At 36.0% G+C, this 14613-nt stretch overlaps 1 pseudogene; it reads right to left on the bottom strand.

Annotated features, from left to right (window-relative positions):
* Positions 1 to 14613, bottom strand: part of LOC107657739 (dihydropyrimidine dehydrogenase [NADP(+)]-like) — a 197262-nt pseudogene that overhangs the window by 109297 nt on the left and 73352 nt on the right.

Here is a 14613-nt window from a genome sequence, read left to right as displayed (position 1 = left end):
TTAGTGATATGAGATTTACAGGTATTCAGAGATTGATCAGTTCAAGAAGAGGTGGTGATTCTAACAAACGACTGTTACAATGTGAAGCTAAGTGGATCTATTATATGGACTGTGTATATCCGAAGGGATTAAATGAAGAACTTCAGTTGTCTTGTTTTTTATGAATTGTACTTTTGTTAACTCCAACAGACAACCATTGTTCTCTAATTTGATGTAGATTATCCATTGCTTTACATATACACACATTGTGGCTTTTTTTTTTTTTGATCAGTGTGTGTCCTGATTGATCATGTGATCTCTTTAATTATCATGTGATTCCTTAAATTAAGATGGCTTCTAGTTCTAACACTGTTAGCTTGGCATTGAAAATGGTCAACATGTGACCGAAACGTTTGCCGTGTTTCATTCAGTAAATTGCTTATATTGTTCTCATCTCGCTTGTGACGCTTTGATGTTTGAGTGTGGACTTTTTTCAAGCTCTTCACCTTTGGGAAACCTTTTTTGGTCTACGCACCTCAGTTGGATTTTTTTGAAGGCGCGGTGAGTCTCTGGCTACTTTATACAACCTGAAATGATTAAAACGTACAGTATATGCAGAAATTAATTATAAATTATTGCTAAATGTTAATATAATATAATATAATATAATAAATCTGTAAATATATCAAAACTTAATTTTTGATTAGTAATATGCATTGCTAAGAACTTCTTTTGCACAACTTTAAAGGTGATTTTCTCAATATTTAGATTGTTTTGCACCCTCAGATTCCAGATTTTCAAATAGTTGTATCTCAGCCAAATATTGTCCGATCATAACAAACCATACATCAATGTTAAGCTTATTTATTCAGTTTTCAGATTATGTATAAATCTCAATTTCAAATTCCCTTATGACTGGTTTTGTTGTCCAGGGTCACATATATAAACAATAGACGCTCTGGTGACTGTGTACACTGTATATCGAAATCATTTACATCCTGTTTTCCATGATATGTCTCCTTCAATAACAGGCAGCAACAAGCATACACAGCAACAATCAGATTTTCAAACACTGAAAGAGAGAATTCTGTATAAACTCCAAACACCAGAGCCTACTCAATACTTCTAAGTAAAAGTAAATTGAGTTTTCCTCTTCCTCCTCATAACTAAGCTTTCGATTTCCTTGCGGGCGATTAAAGAGACCGGCTGAAGGGAAGTGATGTTAAGAACAAAGTTGTAATATCTTCCAGTGGGCTGGCAGGTCAGTTCAAAGACAGAGAGGAAGAGAGATTGGCTCCTACACTTGACACTGTGCCTGTAATCCTGATCGTGAACACTTTTTCTTGCTCTTCTTCTCTACTATTTTTTCCCTTTATCTCCCTCTAATGTCTAGAGTTCTCTGCAATTGTCTAGACCTCTTCAACAGCCTCACTTATCCTATTTCAACACGTACACACACACAGAGACGCTAACAGTGAGTTGTTTTTCTTTCTCTCCTGTCCGCTCTGGAGAGGTAGTAGAGTGTGTCAGGCCTCTCATAGCCCTCAGAGATCATTCTTAAGTAAAGCAGCAACTCTCTCTCGCTCTCTCTCTACCCATGGGCATTCTCCTCACTGACAGATGCAAATTGCAAGGGTCCATTAAGCAGAGGAATCCACACTGGATAAAGGAGAGGATGGGGATTGTGGACCAGCACACTAGGATAGTCATCATTCCATCAGAATGACTTCCCATTGGTCTCTACTGCAATGGCACAAATTTCAGTGTTAGTCATTTGGTTTAACAAACTAAAGGGATTGTTTACAGAAAAATAATATTTCTGTTATTTACTAACCCTCATGTGATTCTAAACCTGTATGCTCTATGCTAACTGTGGAACACAAAAGTAGAATTTTTGAAGAATTGCTGAGCAGCTCTTGACACAATGAGCCAGTACACTGCGATCAGGGAAGTTTATAATTTTATAAAAATTATAATAATTTATTTTTTATTTATTTTTTTTCCCAGGAGAAGTACATACAGTATTTTTTGATAATTCTAATGAAACTAAAACATTAAAATTACTTTTCTATAAGGTTGTTTCTGATAATATTCTGGCTAATGACCGATATATATATATATATATATATATATAACATGCACAAATTTATGAAATTAAAATAACACATATTTTACACAAAATGTATTCAAATATTTTTTTAAATCATACTGGTGCTGATAATCTCAAAATAGCCAAATAAAATAATAATTATTATTATTAATTAAATAAACATTGTTTTTTATTGTGCTTTTATGTTTTAGATTTTTTTTTTTTGGTCATCTTTAGCGCTTGACAGTCCCATAACATTCATATTTAGACACATTTTGCAAAATATCTGTTTAAGTTTCTAGAAAAGAATTAAAGTCATATCAGTCTGGAATGATATGAGGATAAATAATGACAATATTGTCAAGTATCCTCAATCTGTTCTAATTTGCTGTTTTTTAATATAAGAAAATCAATGCATAAAGCCTTGTGTTTGACTGTGTCAAGCTCAAATGCAAGTTGCTGTTCAGTCTTGTGCCAGAGAAAGCAAGCAGCCTCATTACCGCTGATGGAGTGTGATAAATGGAATGCTGATGTTTGAATATTCGACCGAGCGGGTGGGTGGGGGCGGAGCCTTGGCTGGAGTGACAGGAGCCGGATGCAGAACACTCTATCACAATCCAGCCCCTCTCCCCCACAAAGAGATGGGGAAAAAAGAAAATGGAAAGAAAAAACAGCCAAGTGTGGCGAGGGATCAAATCATCTGTTAGCTCCAGTGGGCAGGCCTGCTAGATTACCAGCCAACTTTTCTAGCCATGTCAGCTGTTCTGGTACCAGCCCTCGATGGCCGCGGCCAGACCAATCTGATGAGACACTTGAGTGGGCAAGTAATTCATATTTCCTAAATGAAAGAACACAGATGAAAAAAAAAATGAGGATAAATAATGACAATATTGTCAAGTATCCTCAATCTGTTCTAATTTGCTGTTTTTTAATATAAGAAAATCAATGCATAAAGCCTTGTGTTTGACTGTGTCAAGCTCAAATGCAAGTTGCTGTTCAGTCTTGTGCCAGAGAAAGCAAGCAGCCTCATTACCGCTGATGGAGTGTGATAAATGGAATGCTGATGTTTGAATATTCGACCGAGCGGGTGGGTGGGGGCGGAGCCTTGGCTGGAGTGACAGGAGCCGGATGCAGAACACTCTATCACAATCCAGCCCCTCTCCCCCACAAAGAGATGGGGAAAAAAGAAAATGGAAAGAAAAAACAGCCAAGTGTGGCGAGGGATCAAATCATCTGTTAGCTCCAGTGGGCAGGCCTGCTAGATTACCAGCCAACTTTTCTAGCCATGTCAGCTGTTCTGGTACCAGCCCTCGACGGCCGCGGCCAGACCAATCTGATGAGACACTTGAGTGGGCAAGTAATTCATATTTCCTAAATGAAAGAACACAGATGAAAAAAAAAACCACCATCCCTCAGCATTTTTTTCAAAACTAAGGGAAGGTACGGTGCGGACAGAACTGTAGCTGTTGCTTGTGTTACAAAACGCAATATCTGCAATGAAGAAGTTCACTATGATGACAAAAAGAGATGAACATGGGCACGCCCGAACAAGACCGTCTGATTCCATTAAACCGAAAGACAGCCGCACACACAAACGCACAACAACCTCATCAAACACAATAACCTCCCTAAAATCTCTTTGCGAAATTACACTTGCTGGCTTTCGGTCAAGTACACTATTTCCTGCTCCTGCTAAGAGGTGATTTGGTGTGCTTTAATTAACCTTGTAGACTAATTGCTAATAACGATAACCCTCTCCTGCTGCGCAGACCTTTCCTGATGTTTAACATGTTCCACAGATGCTGTGAGCAGGTCAGACATCTTACAATAGCGCTAATAAAACTTACGAAACAACCGGAGGTGCTACATTCAAGGTGAGGATAAACAACTTGGATTACATGCAAGAAAATTAAGAAATTATAGAACCAAATATTGAAGTCCATCCAGGTATAATTGCATTGTGGTGATGTTTGCTGAATAAATACATTTAATAATGCTTATTAACCTAAACATAATGACAATCATATGTTTCTTTTTAAATATAATAAATGCAACCATGCTTATATTCTTATTTATTCATCATTAGCCAAAATGTAAAATGCATTTAAACACACAATCATTATAATGTAATATAGCTACTATTTAAAATATAAGCATGAATATTTTACAAAAAACAGCCATGTGTATTTATGTTTGGGCACACTTGACTGGAAAGTTTCTTGTCATGAATGTTTATCTTGATTGATTGCAATTAGTTTTGTAGATATATAAGCAAATTCTGCATAGACATGCAAATATTTTGAAATGAGGCCCAGAAAGTGATGGAAAAGTTCTGCCAACACAGGAACTCCATCAATACCTTTTTTTAAAGCATCTCATTAGGAAATGAAGTTGATTAACGACTAAAAACAAACTGAAACCCAACTGTTTCAACAGTAACAACCGGTATGAGCTTTTAAATAAAATCACAAAATACATACATACATATACATACACATACAGTACCGATCAAAATGAGAAAATCTATAAATACTTGATTTTTTTCTGAAATATTGTTAATCTTCATTGCTCAAAATTTCAAGGAATATTGGCTGTATAACACTGATGAGAGGCTTGGTCACTGTATATCCTTACCCTGTTCAGCACTGAACTGTTAAGCAATTCCAGCTGCAGTGTTGAACCGATTCCCTATTGAGAGTCTCTGCACTATTCTCTCTTCTCGTGCATTTGTCTTACATGGAAGACCAGCCTTTTGGGGGGACTTGAATTAATTAGTGTCATTGCAAACCTACGTGAGCCCAATGGTACTTTCAGTTTCGCTTTGTTTTGGTTTCTTTAGCTTTATATTTTTTTCATTCTTGATCTGTTCTGCATACCGTTACATTTAAATGATTTGTTTTGGAGTGAGGGGAAATAGGCTATGATTATAGTGTTTATAATGTTTATACATTATAATATTTCACTTTATTTGGTATTATTTCTGGTGTTTCTGGTATTATTACACTCTCTCCAAACGTTCCGCTGCTCACTAAAGAGTGGAGAGAGTGGGTTAAGCAGTAGCACCAATCAACGAGTGCGATTTTGAATGCTGATTTTGAAAGCTGATTGGTCAATAATATGTTAAGGACCAATACATAATCTACAAATCATGCTCCAAATACATCTACATAAACCCACAATCACTCTGTCTCGTATGCACGCACGCACTGTCACGATCTAATGCACTTATTAATGCCGGATCTTTAAAAAACAAATACCGGAACGCAAAAATCCAATATTTGAAATTTTCTGGAACAGGATCCGGCTCAAATTAAGCACTGGTTGCAAATGTTGAAACATCAGGTTTTAGTTTGAGATCATTTGTGCTGTTACTGCAGGTTGGTCAGTGAGTAAACTCTTAGTGTGGGTGGGATGAATCTCATTATGGTGAATTCATGTCACCTCCAGTCAGCTCTGGACACCACAGGCTCTCTGTGACATTACACCTTGTTTTTTTAATGCAACCCTAATTGAAAATCATAACGGGTCTGCCCTTTAGCAGCCTGATCTAATTAGTGGACTTCAACATCATGTCAGAAAAAGTTCTGCTCTGTCACCAGCCCTGAACACGTTGTATACTGCAGCCCACCAATAATTAGCAGGTCTGCTGATTACAGTAATTAAATGATTGAATTGTAACAATTTATATTATTAATCAACTGTTAACTCAGTTCATTTAACTACTTGAATGACAAGCTGTAATCACAAGTACCTGACCACGTCCATCAGTACTAGAGAATAGCCAGATGGAAACCCCAAATCAGTTTTTAGCGCAACCGCTTCAGTTGAGTTTACCAGTGGAATTATACTCATTTTTTTTAGAAAAGAATCACAAAACAAGTACAGTAATTAACATCCGTAATAAATGCAGTGCATTTCACACACTGCTATTGGTCACAGTTCTGGGGCTTGGCGAACAGATAATTAAATGGTTGAAATGAAGATGGTGACTCCGACGCTGGTGACTCTCACTCTAATGGACACGCGGTCTATCTCTTCACCCTGTAATCCCGTCACTAAGACCGTCCAGGAATAATTTTGAGTTGTAACTGTGCGGTAATGACTTGCGTTTGCTCCCAGAGGGCTGACTGCAGGAGCTCAATGCTAATCCATTCACACTCTGATTTAAGACGATCTCCATTTGGTAACAGCATAAAACTCGTTCAAAGCCATTCATCACCACACTACCATCAAAGACAAACACATACAATCTAAATACCATTACAACAACACGGCAGTTTAAAAAGTGTTGATGTTTTAAATAAATAAATAAACATACATACATAGAAAAGCTACATTGTGCGATATAAAGGTATATTGTGATATTTAAAGAAATTAAGTCACAATTTTGAGATATTATGTTACAATTACTAGAAACAAAGTAAAAACTATGATATATAAATTTGCAATGGTGATATACAAAGTCATAAAGAAAATTTGCAATTGAAAGATATAGTCACATTTATGAGAAATAAAGTAACTATTGTGATATAGTAGTACTAATAAAGCCACCATCACTTTTAATTTTTTTTAATGTGTGGCAGAGAAAAACCCTAATATTTTTACTTTAATATTTTAATGTAAAGATCTACCATTATGTGTTGATGACTTAAAGAAAATTATTTCTTATAAAAAATGTACCATATACAAATTTTAAAATAATGTACCAGTAATGTTCTCTGTTATAATGAGTTTTAATATTCTTATGATATATGAATTTAATTAATATCATATTATATTAATATTATTATATGTAATATAGTTTTATATTATGTAATATTATATGAAGGCAAATAACCTTCATATTTCAATGTAAATGAAATTATAGCTGTCATTATATAATGTCTTAATCACTTCAGAAATGTATTTAAAAATATCAACATGTCATGTACCATATACAAACTATAATTATATCGGACCAGCAATGTGTTTTGCTGTAATGAGTTTTAATATAAAATTATTTTTTGATTTAGAATAGAATATAGAATATATTAGAATATATAGAATAGTTTTTTTGTATATACATGTGCATATGATATGGTCAATCTTTAAGCACCAATTGCTGATTTCCAGACCGTCTGTGAAAAAGAGAAAGTATATTAGCGGAGGACTGGGATGCTTGGTCAAATTTACCCTTGTACTCTTCACTACTTCATCAGAGAACACTGGTGCTGCAAGACAGCCAAGCTAATTTGACCTAAATCAAATGAATAAATCCCTGAAACAACACCAATAACATGGGCCTCATCCATTTGAAAATGGCAGCCGTTCAGAGCGCTGATGGGTTTACTTACAGCATAATGAGCCTGAGTCCAACCCACAAACACTGTGCAGAATCACTAAATTTACTGTGAGACATCGGGTCTGTTCCAATACCTAGTGACTATTCCCTAGATAGGAAGCAACTTGTATAAAATTGGACCTGGCAAGTAACTGATTACAAATGCTCTGCATATTCTAAACTGTAATTATTCTGGAGAATTCTACTTGAAAAATAATCACATTTTGGAGGAGTTGTGTTAATTTGTAATAAGGAACATAAAATACCTGCTGGGTCGTTCATCAGAGAGCCGAAAGCACTGATGATATAGTCGGCCTTCAGTCGTATGATCTGCTCCTCATCCTCCACCCACTGACCCGACTCTGTTTGCTCGGTTCGGCAGAACTCCATTCCATGGACCCGGCCTGCCTTTAGCAACACCTCACGTGGAGAGAGGAAGGGCAGGAACTCACATTTCTCCTCCTTGGCCAGCTCCATCTAAACACATCATAAAGACTCCAATTAAGGCCCTAAAGCAAACAGAACTCACATACAAATGCTTCTGTATATAAATGTTTGAACGCAATATCTGAAATGTCCCAGAGTGCAAATTTTACACAATGAAATATGCAATGAAATGAGGTTGTGTGGCGTATTGTTTGGAATGATTATCTTTGCATAATGCTTATGGGTTCATATACAGTACTATTTTTTAAACATGCAGTATGCAGTATGCTAATGTACTTAGCCTAGCCTAGCCTATGGTGAATTTCTCTTTCAGGTCAACTAATATTGTCATGCTGGAGCAACAGTTTGAAGAGAACGTTACTAAGCAAATTAGTTAAACTTAGCTGTTGACATGTTAATTACTAGCTAACCGAATAGCAACACACATAATGGTACAGGCATTTGAAAGCATCTTATCCGCCCCTTTAGTACTCAGAAATGCACATTTAGAGTGTGCTGGTCAAACAAAATCAAATCAAATCAAATCAAATCATTGCTTTAAATAAAAGTATTTATTTAAATAATAAATAAAGATATTTGAAGGTAACTTAACCACACATTTAGTACTGAGAAATGCACACTTACAGTGCATTGGCCAAACATTTGCATCTTATATATTCTTATTCCTATATATATTCTTGTACATTACTGTTCAAAAGTTTGGGATCGGTAGGAATTTTTTATGTTTTTGAATATAAGTAATCAAAAATACAGTAAAAACAGCTATTACTCCAGTCTTCAGTGCCACATGATCCTTCAGAAATCATTCTAATATGATGATTTGGTAATTTTTTTTAAAAGTGTACTTGAATGCATAGTTCACAAAAAAGACACACTCTAAATGTGCAAAAAATAAAATTATTTCATCGTTACTCAACATCATGTCTTTCCTATCATGACCTCTTTTCACCTGCTGAACACAGAAGAGGATATTTTCAAGCCAACAGGGTCAAAAACAAAAATATTGTACACTACTGACTTGCATTGTAAGGATTAAAAAAAAAAAAGGAAGGCATTTTTCTTGCACAGGAGTGTTGCACAGAAGAAGGAAAGGTTTGGAATACAGGTTTGGAACAACAAAACGGAGAGTAAATGAAGACAGTATTTTCATTTTTGGGTGAACTATTCCTCTAAGTATGTTTCTATTCTTAAAACTGAACAAGTGTGAAGTTAGTGCACATAACAACAACCAGCAAAGGTCACGTCTTTTATCCAGCCATGAGATAATGAAGCAAGTGATTATGGGAGCGTTGTACCTCGTTAAAAAACATCAAGTGCGACTCGGCTTGGTGGAAGCACATCAGAAAGTTTACAGAAGATTTTCTCTCCGATTACAAAAAAGAAAAAACAGATGAAAAGTGCGGTTGAATCAACTAAAAGAAGCCCACTGGCTTTGCGGAGGAGGCCGGTGGGAGGAATGTAGTCGTGCGGTGACAATTCTATTTTCCTATTACTACGTTTCCATAAATTGTCTCAGTTCACGTCAATGCACAATCGAGCGCTCTGTTCTGATTATGTGCGCCTACAGGAGTCTTAAACTTAATATAGCTTATAAACAGCTTTAATGAGTTGAAGATGATGGCGGCCGTATTAGGCGAGCGTCTTCACTGGAGAGTGTAAACAGATGTGAATAATTACTGCACTTTACCGTACTTTATCCTAATGTGGTGGGCGATGTGAAGAATAATGTGTGAATCAGACTTAAAGGAGAAGTGTGTAATTTTCCCTGCGTTAAAATAGTTTCTATTTTCACTTTAATGCACAGAGACAACTATAAGTGAGACTTGAATAGTCCAAACATTGTGGCTCTGTGTCACTTTGCTCCGGCTCAACCAATGGCGTGAGTCTGTGGGCGGGACTACTTGTTCGGAAAGCTTTTTTTTATTTTATTCTTAAATTATCAAAAAGTATACATTTGCATACTGGCATTGCATTTTGTACTTTTGTGCACTTCAAAAATAATACTAATAATAAAAAACTTTCTGGGCCAGTACTGTCCTAGCTATGTCTCAAAAACATAATGGTGAAAAAAATAAGTTCCCTCAGTACATCTGACGCACATATTTCACAGCTTTGTCTAAATGGAGCTGATCATGACACGTTTAGCCGGCTGGCATCATTACCAGAGTGGAAGCGGGTATATAGCTCACCAGAGAGCCCTGTGTGTGAGTAGGACAATTGACAGTAATCTCCCCCTGAAAGCAAAGGTAAGTCTGCAATAAATGAGAGCGGAAAGGCTTAGGAGTGGTGTCAGTGGTCTAGAGAGAGAGGACACTCTCACAGAGCTCTTCATAAATCTCTGCTTCACACTTCTCTCACACCAAATATTAATAAGCTTCACTCTGCTGCCTGATGTTGACTCTCTTTCTCTCACTTCCTGACTCTCCTCGACTTTCTGCCTTCTTGGTCTTCTCTTACTTGTGATCTTTTTTTCTCTAGTCCTAGAAGAAAAAAATGAATTAAAAACAAACTTTAAATTTAAAGGTTCCACTCAGAACTCCACAAAAGACTTTCTAAAAAACAACCAAAAAAAACGGTCTCTATGCAAGTTAAAAGAAAAACTATATTCCAAGCATTCTTTGAAAAGTGATGCTTCATCCCACTTGTTCAATTGAAATGGACTATTTTCTTTATGTCTAGGGCCCTAGAGACTCGCATGCATGTAAATAATAGTAATTTTGAAATTAACCTCTTTAAATTTGTAATATTTAATATGTGATATATAATATTTGTAAATAAATAATACATTTCTAATAATAAAACAGTGGTTCCAAAAATATCTGGATATTTAAGTTTCATTTAATATATCAATTTTATTGCAAAGATCAGGGGTTTTCAAACTGTGGTCACAAAAAGTCTGTGAAAAAGTTAAAAGTAACAACTGATCAGAAACAAAACTAAATGAAAAGAAACAAAAGAAAACAAAAAAAACAAAACAATTTTCTAACTTTGGTCACACAGTCAGTCTGTGGAAAAGTTTAAAGAAAAATTGATCAAAAAAAAAAATAAACAAAAAACAAAAACCCAAAACAAAACAAAACAAGAAAGCAGATTCAGTTTTTCAAAACTGTGGTCACACAGAAAGCCTTTGGGAAAGTTACAATTAAAAACTGATCAAAAACAAAACAAATAACACGAAACAAAACAAACAATTTTCAAACTTTGGTCACACAGTCAGTCTGTGGAAAAGTTAAAAGAAAAATTGGTCAAAACAAAAAATAAATAAACAAAACCCAAAACAAAACAAGAAAAACTGTACGGCTTTGGGAAAGTTAAAAGGAAATACTGGTCAAAAACAAAAGTAAACAAAACTAAATAAAAAAGTTCACTTATTTATTATGGAAATATACAGTAGAATAATAAAGATTTTTTTTTAGGAAGGGAGATCATCATATTTGGAGGTCCATGGCATTAAAAAGTTTGATTTCTGGCACTGATATCAAAATATCAAACCAAATGTATCACCAAATTATGCTACAAGCATATATTTAGTCTTCTTTTTGATACTATCTCACTTTCCTTCTATTTCTGAGTCTTTACGTCCTCAGGAATTGCTTGTATGTTGGTAAATCCCTTCCTGAAGACCACAAACACACGGCGGGCGCCGCAGCGCAGGGCAGAAGTAGCGCAGTCAAAGGCCATGTCTCCAGCGCCCAGAACGATCACAGTACCACGGAGCTCCGGCAGCGCTGAGCGACAGCCACACATCCCTGAAAACCAAAGAAAGAGGAGGAGGAGGACGAGAAAGAGTGAGAAAGAGAAAAAAACATGAATTCTGCCTATAGAACAATTCTCACTCAACGGCTCAGCAGATGCTTGTTTGCAAAGCGCTGTAAAATTGCATCTCGGAGTCTCACAGCACGTCACTATCAAATTATTCTACTTCCACGAGAGCCTGATTCACCTCATCTTTCTGTCTTTGTTGATTTTATGATTTCATATTTTTCCGGAAATGTCCTTGTATCAGTAATTTCATACTTCACACCTGTAGTGGTACTGCTTTTATTTTTAGATGCAGTAAGTGTGGCTGCACCTATATTCAACGCAATGATTTCAGCATTTCTTGACACTATTTACTTTCTTACATAAAAATAGCAAACATAATTATAATAATAATAATTGTGTAGTCGAATAATACTTATATATATGTATGTATGAATATATATAAAATTTGTTATTAAATGCTACTGTGTACATATATAATATACAATTACAATACCGTATTACAAAAGCATTTTAATAAATTAAACAATAATAATTTGTAACTTTTAGATATATTTATATATATTATTTTTCTAATTTTATTATCATTATTATTTTCAAAATCTTTCATAATATTTCTTGTGAGTAAATGCAATGCCATTTTTAACCTTTTGCAGTTTAGGCTGTATTTGGCTGTAATGTCATGTGTAAAAACTATTTTACCACAAGCTTTTTTTTTAAAGCTCTGCAGCATTTTGTCTGAAATGCTTGTGAAGATTCAGATGTTCCTATTTCATTAAATCCTTGGCCAACTGCCTTAATGTAGCGAGTTGCAGTAAGAGGCAGAACGGCACATTGGATTAAGATTTATTCATTACTGAGGTTTTATTCATTCAATCAAGTTCTTTTCCCAAAATTTCCATTTTCATTTGATTCTGATGCCAATATAATCTGGGGAGCAGTAACAAAAACTTCTCATCTTCCTTTCTGTTCTTTTCGATTATTCAGATACACCTTCAGAAATAGCAATTACATCTGGCATGGCAAACTATACCATGTACCATTTCCGGTCACCACTCCTTCTTCAAAGTATGCCAAAGAATAAGTATATAAGTAAAAATATCATGCCAATATCCAGAACAATGATTACTGCTCATAGTTATGAAAGTTTATAATTACAATATAATCCATAATGGTACTGAATAATTACTATATGCATGGTACTTGAAGGCATTTCAAAGAACACATATCCAAAAAACTTGATAACAACAACAACAACAAAAACTATTGGTACTTTTGGTACTTTTTTGTTAGCAAAGAATCTTAGAGTAAACATAGTTAAAAGAAATTGGACTCAGGCAACCCTTATATGTAGTGCTTCAGGAACACTTTAAATCATCAGGTGTGACTTTGTGACAGACTTTTCAAGATTGTTCACCTGGTTTACTGGCTTTCGTGACGAGAGGAAGAAAGAACGCGTACAAGGCTGTACCCCGCCCCCACCTAGGGTACTCGGATCACATCTCTGTTATGCTAATTCCAGCATACAGACCACTTCTGAAACTCGCCAAACCAGTTCAAAAACTCATCACAGTTTGGCCAGATGATGCTACCTCAACTCTACAGTGTATGCCTGTATTTATGTAACACCGTGGTCCTGTGAGGCACGACATTTCGTTCCACTGCATGTCCCCACATGCAGCAGAATGACAATAAAGCTCAACTTGAACTTGAACTTGAAAGTCCTTTGACGTGTAAAAACCCTGTTCTGTTGAGAGGCCATCAAAGAGCTTGTGTCTGTTAGCTTGAGGTAGACCTGCAACAAAACAGACAGACATGAGCAAAAAATCCAGTTAAAAAATGAATAAAATATTCCACAATAAACATGGACCTTATTTACTTTAAGACATGCTCCTAGTGTTACTATGCACAATTCATCAGTGCAAATGTTTTTCATCATAAGAAAATAATAATTTCCATTTCTATATATCATATGTATAGCAAATCACAATAATAGGTATCTGAGGTAATGAGGTGAAATCTCACATCCGCAGATACGCATTTCCTCCCTATGTTGACTTCTTCCTGCCTCTAATGTCTATTGTGTATCAGCCGCCCTTCCGAATGTTTGCCACTGTTTAGTGTCATTAACATCATTACACATAATCACACATAATGTAATTTTAGTGTTTTCAGTGGGAGCGATGTTTAGACATCAGCCTGACGCCTCCGATGCCTCAAAACCCACAATTATCATCCATTCTAAAGAAGCCTGGACAAAGTGTGTTCTGAAAATCTTCTGTGCGTAATAACTAAATCGGGACGCGCAAGCGTGATTTTGTTGTTTTGCTGTGGTTTAAATGCAGCGAACGCTGAGCCCCGTCCAAGGCACGATGGCGTCTTAATAAGATAAAACTCTTTGGCAGAGATCAGGGCATTTGCGAGAACTGTAACATGAGAAGCAGAAGACAGTGGTAATGAGGCACTAAGTGATTGAGAGATGGAAGACTGGGGTGTTGCTGTCAGAACCAATCAGCTGCATACAGTCAAAATGATTGCAAGGAAATGCATTACAGCATGCATCAACACCTTCGTTTGCTCAGTTCAAACAAGCCTTTAGTAAACGCATGGATCCTTTTTACACCCTTAGAAAATTTCACGTGAAAATACGAAAAGCAGAAAATAGAGTTGCTGAGATTTTAACAGCATCCTGTGGTGTATCATCCAGGTATCCGACAGAACCTCTCCACCCACCGTTCTTGGATTCATCCGCTCTGTCTGGCTTAAAAAGGCAAGGGCAGAGAGGTGAAAGCACACAGCATGATTTAAAAAGTTTAACTCGTTATTAATGAAACCGGTCATTAAATCATACAATAATTAGACGCCCACCTCTCATCAGACACATCTCCAGAAGTCGTCAATAACACGGCAATTACCACGTTTTTAAAGTTAACCTTCACCAAACAAGCCAGCGTGTGGCCTGCGAATAAATGATAGCTCACCAATAACCAGTGCGTCTTCCTTTGAGGCGTGTTCG

Source organism: Sinocyclocheilus anshuiensis, unplaced genomic scaffold (assembly GCF_001515605.1).
Source record: "Sinocyclocheilus anshuiensis isolate Anshui unplaced genomic scaffold, SAMN03320099.WGS_v1.1 scaffold119, whole genome shotgun sequence".
Classification (NCBI taxonomy): Eukaryota; Metazoa; Chordata; class Actinopteri; order Cypriniformes; family Cyprinidae; genus Sinocyclocheilus; species Sinocyclocheilus anshuiensis.
The sequence above is the reverse complement of the archived record's forward strand: the minus strand, read 5'-3'. Positions and strand labels throughout refer to the sequence as shown.